General features: G+C 44.2%; 1 pseudogene across 1 annotated transcript; it reads right to left on the reverse strand.

Moving 5' to 3' along the window:
• Positions 1–3,166: 3,166 nt before the first annotated feature.
• LOC147366976 (doublesex and mab-3 related transcription factor 1 pseudogene) lies at positions 3,167–11,646 on the reverse strand (annotated as a pseudogene). The gene has a single exon (XR_015169669.1). The product of XR_015169669.1 is annotated as a doublesex and mab-3 related transcription factor 1 pseudogene (transcript).
• Positions 11,647–11,863: the final 217 nt, after the last annotated feature.

Below are 11,863 nucleotides of genomic sequence, written 5' to 3' on the forward strand. Positions count from 1 at the left end.
AGGTGGGTTCATGATCACTAACACAGTGTTTTAAAACAAAATTTCAAATTTAACCATCATTAATATATTCAGCAAAACTTTACTGACCATGTACTACAAAGCCAGGTACCGTACTATGCACATAAGTTACATGATGAATAAACTGCAATCCCTGCCCTTAAGATTACATTTTCACAATGGAGACAGAAGTGCAAATCAGTCACACGCTTCTTTTGACTTTTTACATATAGTTATAAAACTAATTTTATTTTGTAATAACTTTAAATGGAGTATGATCTATTAAAATATTGAATCACCATGTTGCACACCTGAAACTAGTAATACTGTTAAGTCAACTATACTTCAATTAAAACCAATTTATAACTTTAAACACTGTATTTACCTTTTTTGATGGCTCCAAATTTTCAGTCTAGCCAAGGTAGACCAGTAGGCTACTTCCTATATATTTTGTTGTCAACTTTTTTATAGAAATACTGTTTATGGAGAATTTCTATCAGGTCAATTAACTGCTATATTTGACATGTAAATAGAGACTGCCCTTAGAATGAATAAAATTGAGATGTTATTTAAAATACTAGGCCATCAAAATGATCAGTACAATTAATCTTAAGGGTTTTCTTTCATTCAAGCCTCCTATTCTTACTTCAGTTTAAGGAGATTTCATTTCATTAAACATTCTGGAAATTTCTTTGACTCTGAAAATAAAATTGGGGAATACTTTTATCTGAAGGCCTTTTTAAACCCAATTTCCACATCTTCCATCAACTTGAAATTGAGCTCTGTCTAAAATCAAATGGAGCTCATCTCATCTAAGTGGCCAGAATCCTAGAAATATCGGCTCTCAAGCTAAATTGGTAAAATGTTTAGGTTTTTCATTTGAAATGCTTCTTTCTGTGCAACATGGAAAAGTGCAAAGATAAAAACTGAAATACTTTTAACTCCATAGGAGATTTTTAGAGCAGCAAAACTACTTGGTATGATACTATAATAATGGGTACACACCATCATTTATTCACAGAATGTACACCACCAAGAGTTAACCCTTCTGTACACTCTGGACTCGGTGATGGTGGCATGTCTGTGTGGCTCATCAGTCGTAACAGATGTACTTTTGGTAGGGGATGCTGATAATGGGGGCACTGTCTACGTGTGGGGGCAGGGGATGTATGGGCAATCTCTATACCTTCCTCTAAATTTTGCTGTAAATCTGTAACTTCTCTAATGAATAAAGTTTATTTTTAAAGAAACTTAAATAACTCAACATCTTCAGCTGTTAGTTCATCAGTCATTTCTCACTGGCAAAAAACTGCATTGGGACATTATTCCATTTTAAAACTACCACACTGCATGTTTGTACAGCATTTGAACCCTTAGAAAGCACACAAGCAGGAAGGCATGTGCTGCCTACCGAATGAGTTCTTTCTCTGTGCTGAAGTGGAGTTACTGCTAGCTAAGGAAGAGAAGTGAAGGAGGGTGTCCTGTCAATATCAGACACAGGCCTGGCTGACCTAACAGGGGAAAGGTGAGTGAAAGCAGGCCACAGGTCACAGGTCACAGGCGCTGGGCAGTGGGGGAAGGCCTGAGACGGCAGGAGGCGGCTCAGCGTGGGGGAGTGTGCATGCGAGTGTGTGTGGAAGCCCAGGGTGCTCCAGAAGGGAGGGCCCCAGGAGATAACATTCAGGTTCTCACTTACAAAGGACACATATGCCAAACCAAATTCTCTACAATGCAGCCCTTCATCTGACAGCTCTGCACAGAAGAGCCAAGAATTATGGAGACTTTAGCATAAGCTCTAGGTAAAATGGCCTTCTTTCTACTTGCTGCACAGGAGGCTAAGGAAAAGCAAAATACAGTATGAAATAACAGGAAGGAGCCCACACATCAAAGAGGAGGAATGCTTATGAGATTTTTTTTCAAGTCAGCTGATAACTTTCAAAATATATTATTAATATATTACATATATTATGCTTATGAGATTTTTTCAAGTCAGTTGATAACTATATATATATATATGCGTGTGTGTGTGTATTGCTAAAATTTAAAAAGTAAAACCATAGAAATAATGCTGAAGTTGTTATTAACTCATTGTCATTTATAACTAAAGTTGCTCACCTTTTTTTCTGGACGCCTCCAAAATGGCTGGGAAGAAATCATTTGTTAATTGATAGTACACTTATTAGCATATCTGATCCTGTTCATATAAAAGATACCACTGAACAAAGCATTTCTTCAAAACGTTCCTTCACGGTGTTACCCACAATTATATAATATTTTATAATCATTGTTGGAGGAATCATCCAGCAGTGTTTTGATCTAGCTTAGCCAATCTTCAGCTAAGGATCACAGAGACTGTGGTAAGTTAACTTACTCAGAGGGATCAGCTCTCTAATAGATGAAATGACAATTCAGCAAATTCAATTTCCTTCACAGTGGCCTCAGGATTCAGCCAATAATCTTGGCAATAATTCTTGGGCACTTTCAGGAGCCAAAAGGAGATAACTAAGAAGCCTCAAGGACATAAACATCTACTGGATTTCACTAAGCCACTGCCCTTGCAGTCAACATCATGTATTAGAAAAAGAAAGTGAGCAACCTGCCCCTTCGTGGGAGCCAGTTGGTGGGCTGCACCGTTCCATTACAACTTTCACCTTTCACAAAATAACTGCAAATCCTAGCGTTCCACATTGATATAATGGAATACCAGGCCATTAAAAAATGCCATGGTTTTATATTAAAAAAAAAACTACACACAAGTGGGAGCAATATACTCCTGCTATGTTAAATATATACATTATAGATATACATATACACAGGAAAACAATAGACAGACAGGTAAAGCTTCCACCTGTAATCCTGAGGTAACAAATAGAAGACCCACAAGTTGGGGTTTGGAACGTAGTCATTGAGTATGTTTTTGTACTCTATAAATGTTTACCAATTCCTGCATAAAGCTAAATGTTATTTTAAAGAAATTCTTATCTCTAGAGATGTAATCTTAGTTACACATTTGTCAGTAGTACATGATGTAGGGCAGGAAGTTGGACACCCCATGTGCTACATAAAACTTAAGGAACATCCTTCAAGCTGTCTTGTCTGCTTCACTCTCTCTCTCTCTCCCTCTCTTCCTCCATCCCTCCCTCCCTTCACTGCCTTGTCCATTTCTCTCTTTATATAGTTTAATTCTACTGGCATTTCTGTTTTCCTCTTGCTCATGTCCCAGAAGTTCATGATCCCAACTCAAGGGCTTCGGTGGACGTCCTGTGAGTGATGATGATGGACGAGGCTCCTGCCCTGCTGAGATGAGGTAGGCTGATTCGGAAGGGCCCATCTTCCCAGAGCAGGCAAAACCTCCTGCCCTCAGCTGAGCCCAGGGCACCGCACACCACTGGCTTCCACACTCCCTCCCTTGGAGCGTTGGTTCAAGACTCTGAACTGACTCCAAGGTCCATCAGCTCCAGGAGCAAAGAAGGGAATCTGGTCACATCCTCCTTGACCCTGAACCTTCTGTCATGCTCCTCTGCTGCTTCTATTTGTAACTTTCCCTATCACCACTCTGAAATGCCCTGCAAGGACTTCTTGGTCACTGTGAACTCCATCTAGCCTGAAATCCTTCAAGGCTTCACCACGGTGGGGTGTAAAATCAAACATGAAGTGCAATGTGGGATACAGCAGGGTAGGCCAAGTTCACCCATGGTTTCCAACAAAATGCCCAGGACTAATGCTGATCCATCACGGGCCTGTCCCTGTATTTCTCCCTGTGAACACCAACGGCTGCAGCTTTCTGTGCCAACCGAGAATGGTGCTGCCCCTGCTGTGTTTCAATTTGCCCATAAGCCCCAAATCCCGTCTGAGGATTCAACCATAAACTCTAATCATAACTGTCCATTTTCCAAGAAAACACAGCAACTATTCTCACAACCTCCCTTCACAGGCAGGCGGCAAATCCGTGGGCTCTGGGATGGGACAGACCTGGACTGAATCCCAGCTCAACTCAGCCTTATTCTGGGGCAGTTTCCTTACCACTGGTTTCCTTATCTGTAAATAGGAATAGTAATTCCTACTTCCTAAGATATTTGTGAACATCAAATGAGCTACTCCCCTCTCTACTCCTCTGGCACCCCCACCACCATTCCCGTATCAGACCTCCAGCTGAATCCGCCAGGTCTGCCCTGACCCGATACTATCTTCTGGTAATTAGGTACAGCTTAAAATTCCAAAGTGTGAGAATCGTATTTCTGATAGATATACTCCTTCCCTTCTTATGAACAGGAAAGTTCTGAAACGGCTATAAATATGTTTTATGCACAACAAAGCTAAAACAAGAAAATAATACCATCCCCTTTGTTAGCTAGAGATTCTGTAGCCCCAGGAACACACCCAAGGATAGGTGCACAGACACACCTGCCTGCAGCAGGTACTGTAACTCTGTCGCTCACCTGGCTTCCCTGGTGCCCTCTAATCTTCTTCTTTATAATAGTCAAGACTCTGAGGATCTTAAAAACCCTCAAAGAGCTCATCCCTCATTTTTGAGAAGAGGAAACAAGACCACCAGAGAGTTTAAGTTACTTGTCTAAAGTTGCACAGCTATTTAATGACAACTAGGCAGCTGACCAAAGCCTTTGACTGTGTGGATCACAATAAACTGTGGAAAATTCTGAAAGAGATGGGAATACCAGACCACCTGACCTGTCTCTTGAGAAACCTATATGCAGGTCAGGAAGCAACATACAGAACTGGGCATGGAACAACAGACTGGTTCCAAATAGGAAAAGGAGTACGTCAAGGCTGTATATTATCACCCTGCTTATTTAACTTACATGCAGAGTACATCATGAGAAACGCTGGGCTGGAGGAAGCACAAGCTGGAATCAAGATTGCCAGGAGAAATATCAATAACCTCAGATATGCAGATGACACCATCCTTATGGCAGAAAGTGAAGAGGAACTAAAAAGCCTCTTGATGAAAGTGAAAGAGGAGAGTAATAAAGTTGTCTTAAAGCTCAACATTCAGAAAACTAAGATCATGGCATCTGGTCCCATCACTTCATGAGAAATAGATGGGGAAACAGTGTCAGACTTTATTTTTTGGGGCTCCAAAATCACTGCAGATGGTGACTGCAGCCATGAAATTAAAAGACGCTTACTCCTTGGAAGGAAAGTTATGACCAACCTAGACAGCATATTAAAAAGCAGAGACATTACTTTGCCAACAAAGGTTCGTCTAGTCAAGGCTATGGTTTTTCCTGTGGTCATGTATGGATGTGAGAGTTGGACTGTGAAGAAGGCTGAGCACCGAAGAATTGATGCTTTTGAACTGTGGTGTTGGAGAAGATTCTTGAGAGTCCCTTGGACTGCAAGGAGATCCAGCCAGTCCATTCTGAAGGAGATCAGCCCTGGGATTTCTTTGTAGGGAATGATGCTAAAGCTGAAACTCCAGTACTTTAGCTACCTCATGCGAAGAGCTGACTCATTGAAAAAGACTCTGATGCTGGGAGGGATTGGGGGCAGGCGGAGAAGGGGACGACAGAGGATGAGATGGCTGGATGGCATCACCGACTTGATGGACGTGAGTTTGGGTGAACTCCAGGAGTTGGTGATGGACAGGGAGGCCTGGCTGCAACTCATGGGGTCACAAAGAATCGGACAGGACTGAGCGACTGAACTGAACTGAGGTAGCTGACAACTTTAGCCCAGTGATTAAGCACAGCAAACTAACTTATGAAAAGTTTACTTAAAACCTACTCCAAGGTTACATTTCACGGAGCCTTAGAAGGCTCAAGATTCTGTGAATCTCAGCGGGTGTATTTAGTATGAAATATATGTCTTTATATTTGCCAATGGGATGTCGCAGATCCTAGTTTGGTGAGCTTCTTAGAGCTCCTGTATTCCAGACCAGTGCCATTAAACAGAACTTCGTGAGAAATGGAAGCACATACTATCCCATGTGGCCAGCTTTAGCTACGTATGTGCCTGTTGAACATCTGAAATATGACTAGCGCAACTGAGAAACTAAATGTTTAAAATTTTTAAATTTATTTTTACTGTTGTAAAATACATGCAACATAAAAACAAACATCTCAACCGTCTTTAAGTGCACAGTTCAGTGATACTAACTACATTTGTGATGTACTGCAACCATCACCATCATCCATCTCCATAGCTCTTTCCATCTCGTAAAACTGAAACCCTATACTCACTAAACAATAACCCTCTATTCCCCTCTCCCCCCAGCCTGTGACAACCACCAATCTACCTTCTGTCTCTAAGATTTTGATTACTTCAAGTATGTAAGTGCAATCATACAGTATTTGTCTTTTTGTGACTGGTTTATTTCATTTAGCATAAAGTCCTCAAGGTTCATCCATGCTGTAGCATGTGTCAAAATTTCCGTCTTTTTCAGGCTAAATAGTTTTCTTTTTACCACATTTTGCGCTTCCATTCACCTGTCAGTGGACACCTGAGGTGCTTCCACGTTTTAGCTATTATGCATAATGCTGCTATGAACATGGATGTAGAAATACCTCTTTAAGATGCTGTTTTCAATTCTTTTCAGTATGCACTCAGAAGTGGAATTGCTGGGTCATGTGGTAATTCTATTTTTAACTTCTGAGAAATCACCATACTGTTTTCGATAGCAGCTGTACCGTTTTACGTTCCTACTAACTGTGCACAAAAGTTCCAATTTTTCCTACATCTTCACCAATATTGTTATTATCTGGTTTTCTGATGGTAAGCATCCTAACTGGTATGAGGTGGTATCTCATTATAGCTTCGATTTGCATTTCCCTAATGACTAATGGTATCAAGATCTTTCCTTGAGGTTTCTACCACTTGTATATCTTCTCTGGATAAAAGTTTTAATTTTACTTCATTGTAATTAAATTTAAGCAGCCCAATGAGGCTAGAGGCTTCCATGTTGGGCAGTGCAGCTCTAGAGCACCATGATTCTCAAGGTAATTTACAGATCCAGTGCAGTAAGCACTATGAGATTTGGAGGCAGATGGATCCATTCAGGTACTTTTAGTCTGACAGATGTAGCCAGTCACTAAAACTTTTTATACCTCAATTTTCACATAGTATAAAACAGAATTAATATCTCCTTCTTCTAAGAATGAAATCAATCAGTATACATCTCTAGCCCCTGATATACTCTTAGCGCATGAGAGAGAATTTAAGCCAATGAGACATGCCTTGCCTCAATTCCAGTGTCCATGGAAACTCAGAACCCAGAATCTGTTTTTTTAAGATATGTTCCCCAAGTGGAATTGCAGTCCTTCCCAGAGAAAGGACTTTCAGCTTTAGGAAACAAGGATCTTTGGCTCCCACCAGGAGGATCCCGTGAATGGAAGGGGCTGACTGAGATGAATTCTGGACTAACTTCTCCGGTATTCTGTGATTTTGACTCTGTCCAGATTCAGCCTTGGCAAAAAAACAACAGGAAAGTGAAGCTGTCGAACTTCTGGTTCTAGAATTCAGGCCCACCTCCTTTGTGAGGCAGCCAAAACAAACCTTCAGAGGCAGGATCTTTTAAGAAACCCTCTAAGCTCTACATGTGCTCTGGGACTCAGAACCATCCTGAGGCTCTGTCTTTGTGGCCACACCCTTCTTCCCTCCAGCGGGCCCACAGGCTTACCTGGACCTGGAGCTGCCGTGCTGGGGGTGCTGGCCGGTGGCGGCTGCGAGGAGCTGCTGCTCTCAATCATCAGGCACGGGTTGCCGCTGCTGTTCTCTCTCTTGACCATCAGTTCAGCCGTGCTGGGCAGCGGGATGGGGTGACTGATCCCCAATTCCTCTTCCTGGGCCTGCTGCCGTCTCAGGGCCACCTGGAAGCACAGGGCAGTGGGTCACCCTCCAGCACCCCAAAATCACTCCTACAGCTTTGCCAAAACCACTGAAGCCCTGCCCATCCCAGACATCTCCATCCATTACCTCCAGGGATGAGGTCTGAGAATCCTTCATTTCTTCCCCCACCCCCAATTTCTTTTTATAGCCACCCAGGTAACTCTGATGTGCAGCCAAAGCTGAAAAATGGTTGAGAGTCAGAGGTCCTTTAGAGCTTTGAGTGAGTGCTCAAAAACTTTTCAATAAACAAATGTGTGTGTAGACTAGGAGGAAAGATTGGAAGAGAAAAAGCTGCAGTTAGCAGAGGAATTCAAAGTGAAGAGCAGAAGTCAGCACTGACAGATTAGGAAGGAAGGAGAATGGGATCACTCATTGCTTGCTTCCACAAATATGGAAAAGGCCACTGTATTAGGAACCTCGATCAGCAAGATATAGTAAGATTAGATTAGATCCCAAGGTACTCACTGTTTAAAAGGAGAGACACGAAGCAAACACACAACTACAATTCAAGACAAAACGTGAACCACCGCAAGACAGGCACAAAAGGGGCTTTAAGTGCAAGGATGAGCGGAGGTGGTGCTGCAACGGGGCGTGAAGAGCCGCATGAGTGAAGCCTGACAGGCAAGGATGAAGGGGCAGAACTACCCCCGACACGGGAGCAGGGTAGACAGTGAAGGCAGAGGCTGCTCAGGAAACCCACAGAGCCCTATTCGGTGGGGTGGAGGGATTGTGGAGGGAAGTAATGGGGAAAAGGGGGCTGCAACATGGTGTTGGAAGTCCCTGGAGAAAGAGGTGGAGGTGGAGAGAAAAGGAGAAAGCAGGTGTGATATCTCCCAGTGGGGGCTGGAAAGGACCCAGCATACCTAAGACACTACTCATGGTCCCTCTTCTTTTAAAGAACAGTGAAAGGTTGAAAAGTTGTGTCCAAAAAAAAAAAAATTGTATTTTTGTTTACAAGTAACCGAAAAAGGCAGACTTTCTCTTGAAAGTGACCACTGGTGATAATGGAACAAGAAAGGGAAGCACCTGTACCTCAGAGGCTGAAATACAAGCCAAAAAGTTGACATCAAAATGGTGAACCAGAAGCGTAACTACAATTTACAGACTGTTTTAGGAAAACTGTAGCCTTTAAATTGAGAAAGATGGTTAACTTGGAAGTAATTTTACTCCTAACAAGAGGAGTCTTCAACTTAAAAAAAAACTTTGAATATAAGATTGAATAATTAGGTTTAAGTCTTGAGTTTTCTATTATTAACCAAGTTTAGAAACAGAATATTAAGGATTTGACCACAAATGTTTAAAAGAATACCCATGAACTTGTGAAGTATGTCAATGCAACAAAAAAGTGCACTTTAAAAAGCCCTGGTTTACACAAATCTCACACATGCACACAACATACAGAGTATTATACAGTCCATAAACTAAAAACACTTTTACAAAGACTTCTCAAGGGCTCTTAGGAAATGCTATTTAAATATGGAAGGTGAGGCAATTGATTTAAAAATGCATTTTAGGCTCTTAAGATCAATTTCAAGCTATTTTAGAATGATTGTTACATGGCTGTTTAAAGGATTTCACTCAGCACAGCACAAGCCTTCTGGTGTGGAAAATACTCGTTTTATACTATTAAAATAATTTTTAGTTCCTTTTGTTTTTAACATAGCGAACAGCCTCCTTACAAATTAGTACTCCTACTAATACAGCTTATTCAAACTTAATGGCCCTGCTGCTGTTAAGTCGCTTCAGTCGTGTCGGACTTTGTGCGACCCCATAGACAGCAGCCCAGCAGGCTTCCCCGTCCCTGGGACTCTCCAGGCAGGAACAGTGGAGTGGGTAATGGCCCTACTCGGATGCATATTTTTCTTACATTATGAGAAAAATCCCCCTCCCAAGCATACTCTCCACACTAAATATTAAAGCCAGCAGCTAAATATTCAGAAAAAAATTTTCTACCTACAAAAACAACTAAATGCCGTTGTTTTTTTTTTCCAGTAAGTTCAGTGATGCATTTAAATGCTATATTCAGTGTATTCTTTTCCACTATAGATTAAGCTAAAAACCAATAAAGAATACCAAGTAAAACAACCTGTATTTCCATGACTTCCCTCACAGTCTGTGAAGACCGAATCTACCTATTTTAAAACATTTTTTAAAAATGGGTGTATATAAAAAGTATAATCTCTAAGAATGTTAAGTCCTGTTCAAGGCTCTTACTGATATCATTTTCAGTGGAGGATATTTATCCGTTCCTAACCAAAAATAGCACGTCGTTAGTAAACATTTCTTTGTAATATTTCATTGTAAATAACCTGTTTTAAAAGGATGGGACAACTTTTAGCTGGAAAGAATGTGTATTATTCTCTTCTAAAAATTCTTTCAGGATACCAACGACTTTATTTCTGTTAAGGTACAAAAGTACTGCCCCAACAGCAGACAAAACCTCAAACGCTTGCATTTTCTCCTCTGCGTGGTCGTTTAAAATTCTTAAGTGTGTTTTAAAACACATTCAAAGTAACCTGTACTTGAATATCTTCGGTCGAGACAGCAAACTTTAAAGCGCAAATGAAATTTCCCTAGTGCTCAAAATGGCTGAGCCAGGATCCACCGCGGCGAATACGAAAAAGAGCGCCAAGAACACAGCGAGGACCACGCCGCGCCGGCGTCCGTTAGGGCGACTCTTCCAGAAAAGCAGACTCCCGCCGCGACGCGTTATCCGTAGAAGCTGCGGCCGGCCGGGTCTCCGCTTCCCCCTAACCAGAACCCGAGAAGGCACCGTCCAACACCCCCACCCAATTATAAGCTCCCTGCTCGAGGCGGAGTCAAGGATCCGAGGGAGCAAGCCCCCCAACTCTGCTCAGAGAGTGAGGTCGGATGCCTAGGGCTCCCCGAAGGGCCGAACACCACAACTCGCTGCTGGAGGCGGGGTCAGAGATCCCGGGGACCCCTTCCCTAGCAGCGCGAACCCCGCAACTCTCTGCTGGAGAATGAGTTTAGGCATCTCGGGGACTCCCAAGCAGAGCGAACCCTGCAACTCTCAGCTAGCTCTGAAAGAGAAAGTCAGACAGTCAGAGGGTCCCCGAAGGGGCGAACCCCACAATTCCCGCTGGGTCACGGATCCGGAGCTTCGGGAGCCGAGTGAACCCCGCACCTCCCTGGCTCCGCCTGCGGCATCGGAGACGAGTCCAGGCCCTCGGAGCGCAACATTGGAGCGTGGCTAGGACCCCCGGCCCCGAGCGCTCAGTGGCTGTCGGCAAGCACCGCCACCTTCCTTCAGAACCCCACATGGCGCCCCAGGGACTCCAGGGGCTTTACTCGAAAAATTCGAGGCTGAAGCCCGGTTCCAGACGCCCGCACTCACCTGCGCGGCCATCACGCGTTGTCTCTCTGCTATCAGGTTGCACTTCTTGCACTGGCAGTCCCGCCACATGCAGAAACGCTTGTGGCCCTTGAGCGGCGACGCGTAGCCGTGGTTGCGGCACCGCGCGCACTTGGGCAGCCGCGGAGACTTCTTGCCCGAGACGGCGCCCGTGCCCGACGCTCCCGAGTCGGATCCGCCACCGCCGCCGCCGCCCCCGGCCTTGCCCTGCGGTGGTGCCCCCGGGGTTTGCGGGGCCTCCGACGGTGCGGAGGGCTTGCTATACGCATCATCGTTGGGCATGGTGCCCCAAGGAGAAGCGCAGACTCTCCGGTAGCTGCAAGGGGGTCACCCGGCCGACGGCGAGGCTGGAGAGGAGGAGGCGCAGAACGCGTACGTTCTGCAGCCGGAGGTGCAGCTGGACTGGCGAGGTCGGGACTCGCAACGCCCAGAGACGTGGGGGGTTGTGCCCTTTATTTGCGCGCGCGCGCGCGCGGCACAGAACTTCTGGATACTTTTCAGAACGTTCCCGGGACTGCCTGGGCGGGCGAGAGCTCTAAGGAGCGCCGTCACGCCCACCACCCCCCAATTCTAGCCACTCGGCTCCCGCTGCGTGCAAGCTTGCAGGAGCTGCAAACACCGAGGGCAGTGCTGGAGGGCTACTGC

This window comes from Bos grunniens, chromosome 8 (assembly GCF_055505025.1).
Source record: "Bos grunniens cultivar Pamir isolate PY7600 chromosome 8, Bosgru_T2T1.0, whole genome shotgun sequence".
Lineage (NCBI taxonomy): Eukaryota > Metazoa > Chordata > Mammalia > Artiodactyla > Bovidae > Bos > Bos grunniens.